This window comes from Protopterus annectens, chromosome 13.part0 (assembly GCF_019279795.1).
Source record: "Protopterus annectens isolate FY-2018-M chromosome 13.part0, PAN1.0, whole genome shotgun sequence".
NCBI classification, from domain to species: domain Eukaryota; kingdom Metazoa; phylum Chordata; order Ceratodontiformes; family Protopteridae; genus Protopterus; species Protopterus annectens.
In genome coordinates, this window is record NC_056747.1 from 1,304,979,135 (window position 1) to 1,304,997,468 (window position 18,334).

The 18,334-nt window shown below is 41.6% G+C and overlaps 1 protein-coding gene across 1 annotated transcript in view; it reads right to left on the minus strand.

Moving 5' to 3' along the window:
- Positions 1–18,334, minus strand: part of TTLL6 (tubulin tyrosine ligase like 6) — a 1,150,444-nt gene that overhangs the window by 431,293 nt on the left and 700,817 nt on the right. The gene's annotated exons all lie outside the window — the stretch shown is intronic.

An 18,334-nucleotide genomic window follows, 5' to 3' on the forward strand; every position in this document is an offset into this window, starting at 1 on the left:
TGTTTCACCATCACTTACTTGTAACCCACTCACACCTATAATGCCTTCTCATGATTTTCTTCATAACCACAGCTCATTATGGAATCCTAACATTATTTGCAGCTTTCATCCTCAGTCATGCCTTGCCAGTGAATGTGAAAAGGGAGGATATGAGGAATGAAATGAAACTACAACTGTTTGTCTAAGATGCAGTGCAGTGGATATGTTAGCCTTTATTTTACTTATTATGCATAACTTCATAGTTACATTAAAACATTCATACATGAGTGAGTTACAGGTTATTTAGGGGTACATAAAGGGAAATGCAATGATGAGAGACAGAAAATACAATACCACACTGACAGCATAATACATTACACCAGAGATATTATTTCTGTTAGCCTTTATGCAGATATGCATCATTCCAATAGTTACTATAATATTGCTAAATCCAAGTGACCTATGATCTGCTATATGGTGTCAAATGAAACGTTAGAGAATGCTGGAGAACCTTGTCATGGATACTTTTGTACTAAGCTGCGCAGCTTGACGGATAATGAGTTCAGCTTGCTCTGTTAATTACTTATACAGAAATAATTGTTCATATTTCTGTAAGCATCTCAACAAATGAGCACCCAGAAAGGAATTGCTTGCTATCACATGACATGTTAAGTCTGGCTACCAAAAGTACACATTATTCTAAATTTAACCTGTATGTTTCAAAGATATGAAAAGTCACTTGTAAGAAGTCTACAAAAAAGTATAAATCTAATATATTGATGTAAAAACTTTGAATATGACTTTTATGGAGGGGTTGTTATTTTTTTTTTGCTGAAAACATTGGTGTTCATACATTTTAAACATCATTTACTAATCACAACATATTTTTATTTGTTGGGCTTTCATTTTCTTCAACTTCCATTGTAAAAAAATTCTCAGGAATTGATGCTTTAGGCTACTTACATAATATATATATATATATATATATATATATATATATATATATATATATATATATATATATATATAAACTTTGCACAGCTTAAGAACTTGCTTACCTTGTATTTTCATTAAGTTTCAGAAGTTCAAAGAAATAAAACCATAAAATCTCAAATGTGTTCATAGGTAGGTACTAGGCTACTGGCCCTAGGGCCTATATAAGCCTACCCAAACGGTACCCTGGCTTTTGCCACCCAAGAAAATTATTTTCCTCTGCCCCTGTCAAGCAGAGCCACAGAAGTGATCCCCGGGGTGAATTTCCTATCTCCCATCCAATCATATAGGTAAGTACTAGGCTATTGGCCCTAGGGCCTATATAAGCCCTGTATACAGGGTGCTTACACTTGTGAAATTATTTTATGAATTTATTTATGTTATTTGCCAAGATAGCCCATATGGGTAGAGCCCGTTGTGAGCAGGGGCCTGGGAAGAAAAGCAGCAAAAGTAATACCTAGCATACAGATTATAGTTCACAATCAGTCTAACATGCAGTCTAAAAAGAAGCTCCAGTATCGCAACAGTTGAAAATATTTACAATGTAGAAGATGTAACTTTTAAGCACATACCGTACAAATGATGCAAAGGCTCATATTGTGGTGTTGACAAAAGAGTTCAGGCTGGGGGACAGTAGGTTCACTAGCGGTATAGTGTAGGATCTATCAGGAAATGAGGTATCGGGGGAAGGGGCAAGTAAGAAATCAAGGAGGAAAGGGGAAGTTTAAATGAAGGAGGTAAGAAGAAGAGAACATGTGAGATTTTAAGGGGAGATGAATCTAAGGGAACCTGCACTAGATGATTCTTCTTCTTTCGGCTTTTCCTGGAACCTGCACTGGATATAATTGTAAAATTAGTGCAGAGACTATTAAAAGTATAGGACTGTCCAAAGGGAGAGCAAGAGCAGGCTTATGAGTGCATCAGATGTTGTTTTAGTTGTTGTGTAAAGGATTTTGGATTATCAATTAGTTTTAGAAGTGGGGTGATTTCACCTTCTAATTTGTTTGATTTGTTTATTTGCAGCAAATGTTTGTCTGGTGGTGGGCAAAGGGTTCTTGTGTTTGTTTTTTTTTAAGGTGGATGTAGGCCAGGGTCAGATTTTTTTTGGGGTTTGAATATGAGGTTGTGAGTGGTGACAAGTTGTAAGTAGGATACACAGTAAATTAGTCCAACAGAGCTGTATTAGAGCCACACAGAGGTGAGATTGGTAAAGCAGATCAGCTGCACATGTTGCTACTTTGTTACAGCACTGCTCTGGAAGGTAGGACTTGTACATTAATAAAATTAGGGTGCTATAAAGAAGGCTTGGGAGTAGATATGTTGTTGCAGTGCTCTTTCTGTACTGATTGGCTAGACAGAGGGACCGAGCTAGGAAAGATGTGCAGCAGGTAAAGGTGATAAACGATAGTGAGGGAAACGTACTTAGAAGTGAGCGTGTTGAGCAGATGGAAAGAGTACTTTGAGGGGTTGAGGAATGAAGAGAATGAGAGGGAGAGAAGGTTGGATGATGTGGGGATAGTAAATCATGAAGTGCAATGGATTAGCAAGGAGGAAGTAAGGATGAAGAGAATGAAGAATGGAAAGGCTGTTGGCCTAGATGACATACCTGTGGAAGCATGGATGTGTTTAGGTGAAGTGGCAGTGGAGTGTTTAACCAGATTGTTTAATGAAATCTTGGAAAGTGAGAGTATGCCTGAGGAATGGAGAAAAAGTGTTTTGGTACCGATTTTTAAGAATAAGGGTGATGTGCAGAGCTGTAGTAACTACAGAGGGATTAAATTGATCAGTCACAGCATGAAGTTATGGGAAAGAGTAGTGGAAGCTAGGTTAAGAAGGGAAGTGATGATTAGTGATCAGCAATATGGTTTAATGCCGGGAAAGAGCACTACAGATGCGATGCTTGCTCTGAGAGTGTTGATGAAGAAGTACAGAGAAGGTCAGAAGGAGTTGCATTGTGTTTTTGTAGACTTAGAGAAAGCATATGACAGGGCGCCTAGCAAGAAGTTGTGGTATTGTATGAGGAAGTCGGGACTGGCAGAGAAGTATGTAAGAGTGGTACAGGATATGTACGAGGGTAGTGTGATAGCAGTGAGGTCTGCAGTGGGAGTGACGGATGCGTTTAAGGTGGAGGTGGGATTACATCAAGGATCAGCTCTGAGCCCTTTCTTATTTGCAATGGTGATGGACAGGTTGGCAGATGAGATCAGACAGGAGTCCCTGTGGACTATGATGTTTGCAGATGACATTGTGATCTGTAGTGAGAATAGGGAACAGGTGGAGGAGACCCTGGAGAGATGGAGATATGTTCTAGAGAGAAGAGGAATGCAGGTCAGCAGGACTAAGAAAGAATACATGTGTGTGAATGAGAGGGAGGATAGAGGAATAGTGAGGATACAAGGAGTAGATGTGGCGAAGGTGGATGAGTTTAAATACTTGGGATCAATAGTTCAGAGTAATGGTGAGTGCGGAAGAGAGGTGAAGAAGAGAGTACAGGCAGGATGGAGAGGGTGGAGAAGAGTGTCAGGAGTGATTTGTGACAGACGAGTACCAGTAAGAGTGAAAGGGAAGGTCTACAAGAGGGTAATGAGACCAGCTATGTTATATGGGTTGGAGACAGCGGCATTGACAAAAAGGCAGGAATTAGAGCTGGACGTGGCAGAGTTAAAGATGTAAGATTTGCACTGGTTGTGACGAGGGTAGACAGGATTAGGAATCAGCATATTAGAGGGTCAGCTCAGGTTGGAAGGTTTGGAGACAAAGCCAGAGAGGCAAGATTACATTGGTTTGGACATGTGCTGAGGAGGGATGCCGAGTATATTGGGAAAAAGATGCTAAGGATGAAGCTGCCAGGTAACAGGAAAAGAGGAAGGCCTAAGATAAGGTTTATGGATGTGGTGAGAAAGGACATGCAGGTGGTTGGTGTGACAGAGCAAGATGCAGAGGACAGGAAGAAATGAAAACAGATGATCCGCTGTGGCGTCCCCTAATGGGAACAGCTGAAAGAAGATGATGATTTATGAAAATGTTAATGAGAACTTGCCCCAGAACAGAGCCTTGGGGAACTCCCACAGTTACAGGAAGGAAGGAAGGAGGAGATGTCAGGTAGCTATTTGACAAATTGTTGGATCAAGACAAAGTTGTCAAATCAGAAGAGAGCTGATGTCTCCAGTCCTAATGAGGACAGTCTGTCAAGAAGTTTGAGGTGGGAAACAATACTGAAAGCCTTAGACAGATCAAGGAAAACTGCCGATAACAGGTTACCGGTTAAGACAAGACTGAAAAGTCTGTAATATATCTATAATAGGTGATAACTCATTAAAAAATAGATTATATAATAAAAAATGTCGCAACCTTCACATGTACACAAATCACTTGGAATTAAACTAAAAATCTGCAGTTTTGTTAAGACTTGAAGACAAAATAAATTCCTTATTTTCAGTAAATGATAAACATCCCATAATTTTCAGTAAATGATAAACATCCCATAATTTTATAATTATTCATTTACATTGTATATAAAATTACCATAATAAAAGCTGTTTTATTGTGTGAATATGTATATCCTTATTGATATATGTGTTTGAACTGATATTTACTCCTTTTATAGGTTACATGCTATGTCATCCAAGTCACAAAGCAATACACCCTTAAACATACAATAATACATTTCAGAATAAAATAAAGTAACAGTAATGACCTACAACAAACAAAAAAAACATTCTGCCTTGTATGTATTTTATAGAAACTATGTCATTATAAGTGGATATAAGAGATCCATAAGTACTACACAACACTGACTGTAACAGTACAGGGATTGTACAAGCTGATATTTGTAAGAGCTGTGATTCCTTCTATGTAGGAAAACAACCAGAAAACTCTCAAAGTGAGTATGCAAACATGTACAGGCTATCAACAATAAAAATTAGAAGAATGCTTTGTATAAATACTCTTCAACATGTATGAATTGTAAAAAGTGTTACTTTCTTTCTGCTTGATTGGGTGGAAAATGATTATTTCAAAGGAGACATTAACAACTTGCTTGAAATAAAAGAACTGTGTTGGGAGCCCATGTTAGGGGCATACATAAATCCAGGGTTAAATGGCAATTTGAATATTACATGTATTTTAAACAATCTTCTTCTTTCGGCTTTTCCCGGTTAGGGGTCGCCACAGCAGATCACCTGTCCGCTCATGATTGGCAGTGGAGTTTTACAGTGTCGGGTTGCCAGCCCAGCGCCCAACCTTCCACAGAAGGCACACACACACTCACACCTAGGGCCAATTTATAGTGTCCAATCCACCTACAGCATGTCTTTGGGATGTGGGAGGAAACCGGAGCACCCAGAGAAAACCCACGCGACCACAGGGAGGACATGCAGACTCCGCACAGAAGGCACCCCAGCCGAGAATCAAACCAGAGAACCTCTTGCTGTGAGGTAGCAACGCTAACTGCTGCACCACGGTGGCCGCGTATTTTAAACAATAAAGCTGCCAAATTATAAACTCTGCCTTTTGGTTTTATATGTGATCATGTAAGAATAAGCTGAGTTTTAAACAGACATGTTTTTATTCTGAAGAAGTCTTGACAATAAAAGATGAAAGTGCTAAATGCATTCTGGCTCCAGTGGTTCCTCAATGGAATGTTTGGTTGTTAATTTTGATTTTCTTTAACTCTTACATTACAAGACTGTTTTTTTTTTTTGTTTGTTTGTTTTGCTAAGGTAACTATGCCACTAAGAATGTTGTTAATGCAAGGTGTAGCCTGAAAATGAAGGTATGAATAAGAGAAAAGTTCAATGATTTAGCAATGGATTTATTTATTTACCATTTGTTTACTGGAAAAGCCTGATTAGGACAAAAAGAGCCCCTTTCAGCAGATGCCCAGGGAGAAAAGCTCCATGTTACATCATTTAATGAAGACAGAATAAACAAAAACATAAGGTACACCAATATAATGATTACAGTTCTAGTAAAACTTGTAAGAGGAACACAATATGGTACAGTAAAACAGTTACAGTAAGACATGGGAAGCAGGTAATACAATACATTCTTTAAGGTACAAAAGGTATTATAGTACAGTCTTAACGATGTAGTACAGTCTTTGGATTAGAAAAGGCATTCTAGTACAGACTTTTAATGTAGAGATACAAAAGACACAGACACTGAGAGTTAAGGAGAAAGAGATTGAACCAATAATCTCAACAATAAAACAACAAACCAGTAACTTGTGAACTGTAGTGGAAAAAATGGACTGAATACAGCACTTCACACACAAAATACTTTAATCAAAGATACCTGCTCCAATTTTTGCAAATTTGGTCATGGCATATTGGGAAACACAGTTTATTTGCAACAGTAACTTCAGCAATTGGAAATTTTACGCAAGTTTCCTTGATGATATTTAATATTTTATAGATGGACACACATGAAGAGGTGTTAGAATTTATTGACTATGCTAACAGTACCGTGGATTTTCTGAGGTTCACATATAAATACGCATAAAGGAAAAATGACATATTTTGATGTCAAACTTTCCAAGGATAGAATAAATGGGGGATTTAGATCTAATATTAACAGAAAAAAAGAAGTTATGTTCTTACCATAACGTTCCATGTGAGTTGTCATTCTTGCCATTCATTCTTAACTGATGGGTTTGGAGCCGAACCTTGGCTCTGACTTGGCCGGTTTTACAAGCTCGAGGTCTTCAACTAGCTCAAGGCTAATCTCCTATCCCATGATGCTCTAGTGTGCACCTCAGATCTTGTTTGCATGTGTATTAACATTTGTATAAAGGGTATCTCTTATACTATAAGAAAAACCCTTGAAAAAGGTCCAAGTCAAAGTCCAATTATTAATAAAATCCAGATCTCCCAGGAGGTTGGAGGGAGGGATGTAAGACTGAATGGTGAGACGGACAACTCACATGGAATGTTATGGTAAGAGCATAACTTCTTTATCTGAAGTTGTCCTATCTCACCTTCATTTTTAACTGATGGGACAGCGTCCCTAGCACCATTAATCCTGGTTGGCTTACGGGAGTATATTCTTCACCACAGTGGACCCAAAGGAAGCCCTGTCCCTGGAGGCCATATCTACTTTGTAATGAGTGATGAAGGTATGAGGTGTTGCCCAAGTTGCTCCTGCACAAATGGTGTCTATAGGGACTTTGGCACAAAAGGCTGAACAAGTAGCAATAGCTCTATTTGAATGGGCCTTTACTTTGCCTGGTAATTTCTTATTTACTGAGTTATAAGTAAAGGAAACACAGTCCGATATCCATCTGGACAAGGTGGTTTTTGCTACCGCTGTACCTTTTTTAGCTTCTGAGAATAACACAAAAAGTTAATCAGATTTTCTGAATTATTTTGTTCTATGTAAACAGAAACATAACTGTCTGTGGACATCAAGTTGGTGTAGCATGTATTCTGCCTTACTGCCATACCTGGGGAAAAAGACTGGTAACTCTATGGTTTGATTTAAATTGGATTCTGAACAGACTTTAGGTAGGAAGGATGGATTTGTACACAGGGAAACTCTGTCACTGTGAAGCAAGAGGGAAGGGGGGTGATTGAAAGTGCTTGCAGTTCTGACACCCTTCTAGCTGAAGTGATGGCCACTAAAAAGATAGTTTTCCAAGTTCAAAAATTTAACTCGCATGAAGATGCAGGTTCAAATGGTGGAAGAATTATCCCTTATAGGATGAAGTTGAGGTTCCATGGTGGTAGTGGAGGTTTTATTGGTGGCCTTAAAAGACAAGTACCCTTAAGAAAAGCTTTACACAATCTATGTGACATAATGTTTGGTCCATTTTCACCTAGATGAAAATTTGATATTGCAGCTAATTGTACCCTGATGGTAGCAGCTGCAGCACCTTCTTCAAAAAGCTTTGTTAAAACTTCTAAAATAGAAGGAAGGGGTGCAGAGTAAGGGTCAATTTTATTTTCTAAAGCCCAACTAGAAAACCTTTACCATTTGCTAGGATACAGTCTCCTTGTCGATGTCTTATGAGAAGATATCAAAATGTGTCGTGTTGGAGATGAGTGATTTTGTAACCTGGCTATGTTTGGAACCAGACAGCCAAGCTGTCAACTAGAGGGTTTCTAAGGATGGGTGAGGAACTACTGAAGAATGGATCAGAAGATCCAGCACTGGGTCCAGATTCCAAGGTTCCTCCTGAAGATGAGGTTGTAGGAAGAGGAACCAAATTTGACAAGGCCAGTAAGGGGCTATCAGAATTAAGGCCCTTTCCAATATGCTGGCTTTCTGTATAACTCTGGCTATTAATAGGAAGGGGGGGAAACATATATGAGTCCCGGAGGCCAATAGTGCATTAGTGCATCCCTCGGGGCCTTCCCTGGAGTGGGGATTAGGACAAAGTAGTTGCTGCATTTTGTGTTTGTGGACATGGCAAAAAGATAGCAGCAAGGCTGGCTCCATTTGCGGAAAATGCTCTCCGCTACCTCTTGTTTGAGGGACCACTTGTGAGGCATCCATATTTCTCTCCTGAGTTTGTCCACAATCATGCTGGATCTTTCTGGGATGTGCATTGCTATTAGAAAGCATTGGGAGGTTGTTGCCAACTGCCAAACTCTGAGGGCCTCTCGACAAAGGGGATATGATTTGGTTTCTCCTTGTTTGTTTATGTACCATACCACTGACATATTGTCTGTTTGGACTGCAATTGTTCCTACAGGTAGAGAGTCTTGGAATGCCTACAATGCTAAAAGCACTGCTCTCATCTCTAGAACATTGATGTGTAAGTGAACCTCATGTTTTTGCCACATGCCTTGGGCTGTTCTTCCTAGATAATTCCCCCCACCCTATCTGGGAAGCATCTGTGGTCACTGTGGCTAATGGAGTTGGGGGAATAAGGGGTTTGCCTATTATCACCTGGTCTGATTGAAGCCACCAAAGTAGATCTCTTTTGCAAGCTTGCGTCAGAATAATCTTGTGAGACATTGGAAATGTCTGTATTGACCATTGTGCAAAAAGAAGTCACTGAAGGATCCTGATATGCATGTGTGCCAAGGGAATCACTGTGATAGCAGCTGCCATTGTGCCTAGTACCTTTAGAACCTCTCTGGCTTGAAGTTTTGTTTGTGTAGATGATTAAAAGGTATGTTGAGATGGCAATAAGGCAGATTTTTCATAACTGACAGTAATTCCTAACTGTGCAAATAGGTTCAAGGTTGTGTCCCTTGCTAGGATGAGTAGATGCTTGGTGGTGGCAGTTAGGAACCAGTATGGAAGCACTCGGAATCCTAGTCACCTCAGGTGAGCTGTGTCTACTGCCATGCATTTGGTGGACACCCTGGGGCCTGTAGTGAGGCCAAAGGGCAGAGCCCGAAATTGTTAATGACTGGCTCCCAGCCATAATCACAGGTGACTTTTGGATGGCCTGTCCATTTTGATGTGTTAGTACACATCCTGAAGGTCTATCAAGTACATCCAATTGTCTTTTCATAGAAAAGGAAGTATTGACTGCAATGTGACCACCCGGAACTTTGTCTTTTTTACTGACTTGTTCAGTCTGCTGAGATCTAATATGGGTCTCCAGTCCCCTGTCTTCTTTGGAACTAAAAAGAATCTTGAGTAAGTTCTGGATCCTATTTGGTCTGAGGGGACTGACTGGATAGCTCTTTTTTCTAGCAGCTTTTGAATTTCTATGATTGCTTGATCCCTCTGATTGGTTGGAACATCCAGGATTCTTTTGATTTGTGGAGGTGGCATTGAAAAGGGTACTGAGTAACCTCTGGATATGATTCTTTGTACCCATCTGTCTTTTGCAATTTTTAGCCAGGTGACTGGATACAAAGACAAGCATCCCCTGACTCCCTCCAGATTGGGACAGACGGGCCTCCTCTCAGGAGTATTGAAAAGGCTTATCGAAGTTCACGGTCACCTTTGTTCTGCGGACCCCCCTCTGCCACGTGGTCTATGTCTTCCATTATTATCTCCTCCTCTGCCCCTGAAGGAGGGCTCACCATCTGTGTCAGGAAAAACTTTCTGGGATTTCTGGAACTATATCTTTCTCCCCTTTTGACCCTTGGGATAGGGTCTGGAAGGGGTGGAAAAATGTACTCCCACAGCAGACAGAGTTTTTCCCTCATGTTCACACATGGTTAAAGTCTCTTTTACTTTAGGCCCAAACAAGGATGAGCCATCAAAGGGGGTATTTATAAAGGATGACTTGAAGGGTTCCATGAAGTTACAGAGATGCATCCAGGAGTGTCTCCTAATGACTATTCCTGAGCACGCTGACCTACTCGCTTCATCGGCTGCATAAGAGATTAGCCTCATGGACGAGTTCACCAGGGAGTTAAGGGTGGAGAGCTAGGATAATACTTTCTCCAATATCCCCTCAGCTACTGAACCCTGGAGAGAATCTCCTAGCCCTTTTATGAGATCTCTCTGTAACCTAGTAAAGTGGGTTAAATAGTTCAGAGACCTGAGGGTAAAGGCCACTGATGAAAGCATGCACTTTCCATCTCTGTCCATCGTGCGTGAATCTTTATTTGGCGGATGAACAGATGAGTAAGTTTCCAATAACTCCTTTTTAGTGGCTGCTGCCACCACCATAGCATCTATCGGAACACCTTTTGTTAAAAAAGCTTTGTCTTCTTGGCTGGTGATAAATTTATTCGGCTTCCTAGGGACAGGCTCCACTGTGTTTGGAGACTCCCACACCTTTCAATAAACTAATTCCATGAGCTCGTTGAAAGGTGGAGACACCCAGGAGGAGGAGGGGCGAGATCCAAAAGCTTTCAGATACATGGTCACCTCATCAGTAGGATTTATGGGCTTCCAGCTGCCTCTCTGTTTTAGGATTTCTAGGATGTCCGCAAAAGAGACATCATCAAAGGGCAACCCTGGGGACCCTTCTGAATCATCGAGGTCCATATCAGATGTAATTGACTCCTATGAGGAGTCCAAATGCTTCCTCTTGAAAGTTTTCTTTCAAGGGCCCTCTTCAGAAGGATATTCTGGAGAGGTCTTGGAAGATAAGGGTACACCCACTGGAGTTTCCTGAAGTTCTGGATCTCTACACCTTCGTGGAGTCAGTTTTGCTGAGACAGACACCAGTGCTGTAAGGGATGGCAAGGGAGTAACCAAAGGGGAGGCTGTCTCTGATGACAGGTTCTATTCATAGCCTCAAAAGCCCCACTCTCATGAGCCAAAGGAGGCTCCGGCTCCAAGGGACCGAGAGGCACCCCTGGTACCACAGGAGCAGGCTCCAAGGCAGAGGTATGAGCCGAGCTCATGTGAGACGAAGCCTCGAGAGGAAGGGTCATATCTGACTAAACCTCAGCTTCACTCATCCCCCCTGGAGCCAACCGATGAGTGTCAGATCCTAGACTCCTCAGACGGACCCGAGGTAGTCTGAACTGTAGGAGCTGAAGATCCTGCAGCAGGTCTCGGTTCCAACAATCCCATCACCATCAGTTTCACTCATTCTGGCTCCAAAACTGCAGGATGGGTCGGAGGACGAATTGAGGTAGAAAGGGGAGGTACAGTGGGTTCTAAGGCCCTGATGGTCGGTTCTGATAAAAGTTTGGCCAGCGTCAGTGTCTTCAGCAGTCTCTACACCACATGATCCACATCAAAATCGGAAAGGCTCCTGGAGGATCTGGACAGTGGGGCTGGAGAAGCTGACATTTGCAGCAGTGGTGATCACAATGTAGGAAATACCAGCTCCAATGCAGGGGACCGGCTCTGTACTGTTAAAACCAATGGCTCTGAAACCAGTGGAGCAAAGGTTGATGGTCTCTCTGATCTGATATCTTTAGTTGCTGTCGGAAACATTCTAGGTGTCTTTTTAGCTGGCTCTGACTCCTCCAACGTAGAGGATCTTTTGGAGGATTTAGTCTGATCAGATGAAGGGGACTTAGCCTTTTCCTGGGAGCTTTGACCTTTTTCCATGGCTTCTGCAAATCTAGACTTTATCAGACCTCTTAAAATTAGCTTATTTTTCCTTTCTTGTAGGACTCTTGCACTAAATGAATGACAAATAGTGCAAGAGTCCTGTAAAAGCTCTGCGCCTAAGCAACAGACACACTCTGTGTGTCCGTGTGTCAAGGACATCTTTTGCCCACACTTTGGGCATTTTTTGAAACCCGAAGGTTTCGACTCCTTTGCCTGTTTTGACATTCTAACACTAATATATTTCAGAGAACTATCAGTCTGTTAAACCGTAACATCTACAAACAAATGCAATCTGAGGGTCATGCTGTTCGGTGCTAGAAGTCTAAATTTCAAAATGCACTCGCTTGAAGCACTCCTTAAAATGGAGAACATCAACATTTGTGCTGTAACAGAGACCTGGTTCAAGGCACCAGAAGGCACTCCTGCATTACCAGGCTATTACTCATTCCACACCTTTTGGCCCCAGAACTTGGACCAAAGCTCCTAAGGTGGTGGTGTTTCCTTAATCATAAAGGATGCACACACCTCGAGACTGGTAGCCCAACATAACGCATCAGAGATACTTCAGATACAGCTAACATTGGGTAAGACAGCGATTCAGGTCGTAGCCTGCTATAGGTCCCCATCCATGTCCTAAGACTCACACTCCACATTCCTAAGCACCCTGGAGAATATCAGGGTTCAAACTAACACTCTCATACTGGGTGACTTCAACTACCCCTCCATTAACTGGGAAAACTACTCATGTACCAATACACTTGCCCAACGTTTCCTGGAATTCATTAATTCCAATGCCCTGGATCAGCTCGTTCTTATCCCCACTAGAGGTAGCAACATCCTTGACCTGATCATTACTAACATGGGCGACCATTGCTCTATACCAATTGTCATCTCCTCCCTGGTTAAAACCGACTACAAACTAATCACCTTGGAAATCCACCCCCCCCCACAAAGGTAACCACCATGAAAACCTTCTTCAACGCTAACTTTGGGTTCCTAAAAAAAGAGGTAGCTAACTTCACGGCACTCATGCAATTGGAAAACAGCTGCATGACTGTTAAATCATACAGTAATGCCCTGTAAGAACACATACATAAATGCATGGATCTCGCCATACCCAACAGAACCAAAACGTTCTCCTCCAAAAAAAGGAAGCCAATCTGGTGGTCCCCTGCCATAAACAAACTCTACAACAGAAGAAGGAAACTGATGCGGAATAAGGTGAAGTCCCAAGATTGGAAAACCTCTCTTATCAGCCTCAACACAAAGTTGAGATCCCTCACCAAATCCTCTAAAGCTAGCTATGAAAACAGAATTGCAGCAGACAGTAAAGACAACCACAAGGCTTTCTATATTTATTTATTTATTTACATTTCTTTACCAGGAAATTCCGACTGGACGCAGGTCCTTTTTCAGCGGATGCTCAGGGAGAAAAGCTCCACATCATGTACATGATGAATAGAGATACAAAGTTGCAGCAATAGTAAACAACATTACAGGTTGTTGGCTTTAATACAATAACAAGATATTGATTATCAACAGTATATACAGTAAATGTTGCAAGTTAAGATAGTTTCTTGTCATTTATAATATTAGTAACAAAGTTGTCAGACAAGATGTTAAAGTATGTAAAGACAACTAGCTATTTCTGACTGTGGTTAGTAGTGGCAGTAGTATAGTTGGGTTAAGAGTCTAGGTGTGGGGGAGGCAAGGGTGGGGATGTTAGTCTGGATTAGAACAAGGACAAAGACAGTGCAAATTTAAGTGGAATTTGAGCGCAGTCTTGAAAAGGCTGCTGGAAGGTAGAGTAGTTATAGAGGGCGGAAGATTGTTCCAAAGTTTAGATCTGGTACATGAAAATATGGCTTCTCCTGCTGAGTTTTTGGGTTTGATAACAGTGAGTTGATTTTTGTTTATTGATTTTAGGGGCCTAGTGGGGTGATAGGGTTGGAAAAGGGTTTGAAGGGATGGGATGTTAAGTGGGTGGTTAATAAGTTTATGAGCAAGGGTGAGTTGAAGGAGTTGTGGGAGTTCTAGCCAATTTAGTTTCTTAAGGGAGATACAATGATGGCTGCAGTAAGAGGTTCCAGTGGCAAATTTAGCAATTTTGTTGTAACAAGCATCCAGCTTGTGTAGGTCTGTCTGTCTAAGGTTGGTAAGTATGGGGGATGCATAGAATAGGGTGGAGATTAGTTGGGAATTGACTATGGAGATTCTAGCCGCCTTGGTTAGGAATTGGCAGCTTCTATATAATGCACCAAGTTTCTTGTAAACTTTTTTTACTGTAAGAGATATGTGGGTGTCAAACCTAATTTTGTTGTCTATTTCCAAACTGAGTAATTTTGTGTTTTCTGATGGAAAGATGATGGTATTGTCTTTGGCAAGAATGTTGAAGTGGAGGGTGTTTTGGGTGGCTTTGGAAGGTTGGAACAGGAGAAGTTTTGCCTTACTTGGGTTGGGTAGGAGCTGAGCATTGGATAGCCAGCTTTCTACAGAAGAGAATGATTCCTGTGTGATTTGTTGTAGTTCTGGTAGAGTGGGGGCAAAGCAGATGAGAGTAGAGTCATCTGAGTACTGTATAAGAGATGCTTGTGTGGTGGCAGTATGTAGGTTGTTAGTGAAAAGTGAGAATAGCAGAGGGCCAAGGATAGACCCTTGGGGAACTCCGAGAGTAACTGGGAGGTTAGGTGATGTGTTATTACTGATTGCTGGCATCAGTGTAGATAGTTGTGGAACCAGCTGATTGTGAGAAGGAGAGGTTGGGGAGAGTAGAGAGTAGTAGCTCATGAGATACCATGTCAAAGGCCTTTGAGAGATCTAGAAATACGGCAGTAGAGAAGAGGCCATTGTTTGTGTTATGAAGTATAGTGTTGGTGAAGGAGAGCAGAGCAGAGGTAGTGCTGTGATATGGCCTGAAACCATGTTGGGTTTTGGAGAGGAGATTATTAGCTAGGAGGTAGTTGGAGACCTGGGTGTTAATACATTTTTCAAGTATCTTGGAGGGAGGGGAGGGTATAGCAGTGGGGGTGGTAATTGGAGAGGTCAGTGGAGGGGGTGCTTTTGTGGAGGGGAGTGATGTGGGATATTTTCCATATCGAGGGAAGATAGCCTTCTGTTATGGAACTGTTTATTAGAATTGAAATTGGGTAAGCTAGTGTATCAGCTGCAAATTTCAAATATTCAGAGGGGAGGTTGTCAGCTGCGAGTTTGGTGGGTTTAAGTTTTGACAATAGTCTTTTTATGTTGGAGGTACGTACTGAGGTGAAGAAGAAAAGAGGAGTGGGGGTTTAGGGTTAGGAGTTGGGGGGCTGTTGTAGGGAAGTGTTGTTTGTTTAAAGATGTTATAGTTTTAGTGAAGTGTTTGTTGAAGGATTCAGCAATACTGCTGGAGGAGGGGGGAATGGATGGCTGGGGGGGTATCAACCTTCCCTGGGTGGAGGATAGTGTTAATAGTGAACCAGAATTGCTTAGGGTTGTGGTTGGTAGAGTTTAAGGTGGATTTATAGTAGAGGGATTTGTCTAATTCTATATGATTTTTGGCTTTATTGTGCAGTTCAAGGAATGATTGCCTATCTGAGTTCTTTTCTGTTAGTCGCCAGTGCTACCAGGCCTTATCGCTGGATTTCATTAGGGTTCTGGTGGTCTTTTGTAACCATGGGGCACACCTGGATCTGACTTTGGCATTTCTTACAGGAGCATGGGTGTTTAGGATGGAGAGGAAGGTACTGTTGAAGAAGTGGACAGCCTCATCTAGGTTGAGGTATTTTAGTGGTGACCAGTTAATTTTTTGCAGGGAGGAGATGAAGGAGTTGGTGTTGAAGTTGGACTTGTTCCGTATCTGCCTGTGGATAATGGGCTTCAGACTGTTTGTGTGGTGCCGAATTAGGAAAGTGGGGGAGTGGTCACTAAGACTGTCAGGTAAGCAGCCTGCTAGGTAAGAGTGAGGGGCTTTGTTGACTAGGATCCAGTCAAGTAAGGTATGATTGTTAGGGGTTTTGTTGATTCGGGTAGGGGATTGAATGAGTTGAGTGAACCCATGGAGATTAAGGTGAATGGTTGGGAGACTGTTATTACACGATAGCCAGTTGATGTTAAAGTCACTAAAAATTATGGTTTCCTGGGGTAGAGATATGGTAGACCAGCTCAGGAGATTTTCTAGGGGTGTAATATTTTGCCATGGTGGGAAGTAGCATACTATGATATTGATTGTTTTGTTGTGGTTTAGTTTCAGATTGGCATAAAGGATTTCTGCATTGTTGTGGTGAGGGGCAGATGAGTTCAGGAGTTGAATATTGAGGTGGTGTTTAAATATCAATGCTACACCACCTCCTTTTTTGGACAATCTGTCTATCCGAAGGATGTTTTATTCAGGTGGAAGTATTTCCTCACTTCTGATGTGAGGTTTGAGCCAGGTTTCAGTTAGGAAGAGGATATCTGGGAACATATGCTTATGCTGGCGTGTAGGTCTTGGATTTTATTGCATATGCTTCTGATGTTTAGGGACATTATAAGTAGATCTGTTGTTTTCTTGTTGGCTAGGAGTTGAATTGTGGGGGGGTTGCTTGGACTAGGGTTTCTATTTGGGTTGGATTTGAGAGGACCAGAGTTTGGATGGATATCTCCAGCAAGGGCTAGTTTATAGAGGGTGTTTATGATATGTTTTATATGCATAGTAAATTGCTTATGGTATCTTAGGGATATGTTAGTTTTGAGTGTGTTTGGTGTTTGGTAATGGAGTGTGTATATTGGGAGGATGGGTTTGGTGGCAGGGGTTGTATAGTTATAGTTATATAAAGAATCTACTTCTCTGAAGTCCAGGCCAACACGAAGGGACTCTGTCTGACAAAGTTCACAGACGATTGCAAGTTGGGAGCCATAATTAACTCCCCAAGTGATGTTGACATCCTACAGAAAGGCCTCACTGAGACCTATGACTGATGTCAGAACCATGGCCTTAAGCCCAATGCCAAAAAATGTGTCATCATCCAGTTTGGGAAAAAGCCAGTTCCCATGAATTACTACATTGATGGTAGTCCACTGAACACAGAAGGTGTTATAAGACATCTGGGAACACCGGTTGACAGCAACCTCTCTTTTGACCACCACATTGCCACTGTGGTCAGAAAGTCCTTCTATGTGGCACATCTCATTACTAGGGGTTTTACATCCAGGAAGAAAGAGGTCATTGTCTCCCTCTACTCTTCCCTCATTAGGCCAGTCATTGAGTACAATGCTCCATTTGTCATGTACCTCACTAGACACCTGCAACTACTGGAGAGGCCACAAAAGTACCTCACAAAGAGGATCCTAGGCCTTAAACACTTGTCCTGTATGGACAGACTCAAACAACTCAAACAACTCCAACTATTCTTTGTCTCATATCACCTACTTAGAGGAAATGGTGGAATAAAATCCCGGTCCATGTGAGGCAGAGCACCTGTATTTTTCATATAAGGGGTGGCGTAAGCACAAAAATTTGGGCTAGGCTTACCTAGTATAAACCTATGAACCTATGAAATCACTGCTTGACTTACAAAGCAATGTCTAACCCAGCTCTGTTAGAAATGCTATATCTAAAGAAATTCCAATCCCTCTGCACCACATGCTCCAGAGACCTCAACCACATTACCACAATCAACAGAACATGCTGGAGGGACAGGCTCATAACCCACAGACTGTCCATGCTATTTAACAGACTTTCCATACATGTCAAGCAGAGCACTTCACTGACCCTCTTCAAGAGAAATTGTGATGAGTGGATGGGAAATAGAAAATTCACCCTAGGATCACTCCAGTTGCTCTACTCGAAAGAGGCAGTGGGAACTAAGGTCAGGTAGCATGATGCCAGGGTAATCCTATGGGCTAGGCTTGTAAAGGCTCCAGGGCCATTAGCCTAGTACACACCTATGAACCTATGAACATAAACCTCTCTAACTTAACCGAGGTTATAAGGATAATAATATTTATTTTTATTATAAATTTCCAAAGGAGAAAAAGGTATACACACACACACACACACACACACACACACACACACACACACACACACACACACACACACACACACACACACACACACACACACACACACACACAAAACCTTCGGACCAACACCCATTAAAATTGAAGAGAAATAAGCCCTCTAGTTAAAATGGACTTCTATAACAATGCTAAACACTATATTCTAATATAAACTACCAAAAACACACCAACTAGGAAAGAAGAAAGAGTCCTCTAACTTAAGCGAGCCATTAAATACACACTACTCACTGCACACTTTAAAGACTTAGAATAATATATAATGGTATAGCCAATAACACACTATCAAACACTTTTATGAATTTCTATTTATGAACTACGAAGCGAATAGGGTAAGGGTAGGCCCAACAAACCGATGACCTGGAGAGCTCAAAGGATTCTTCTCTTTAATTGACTCCTA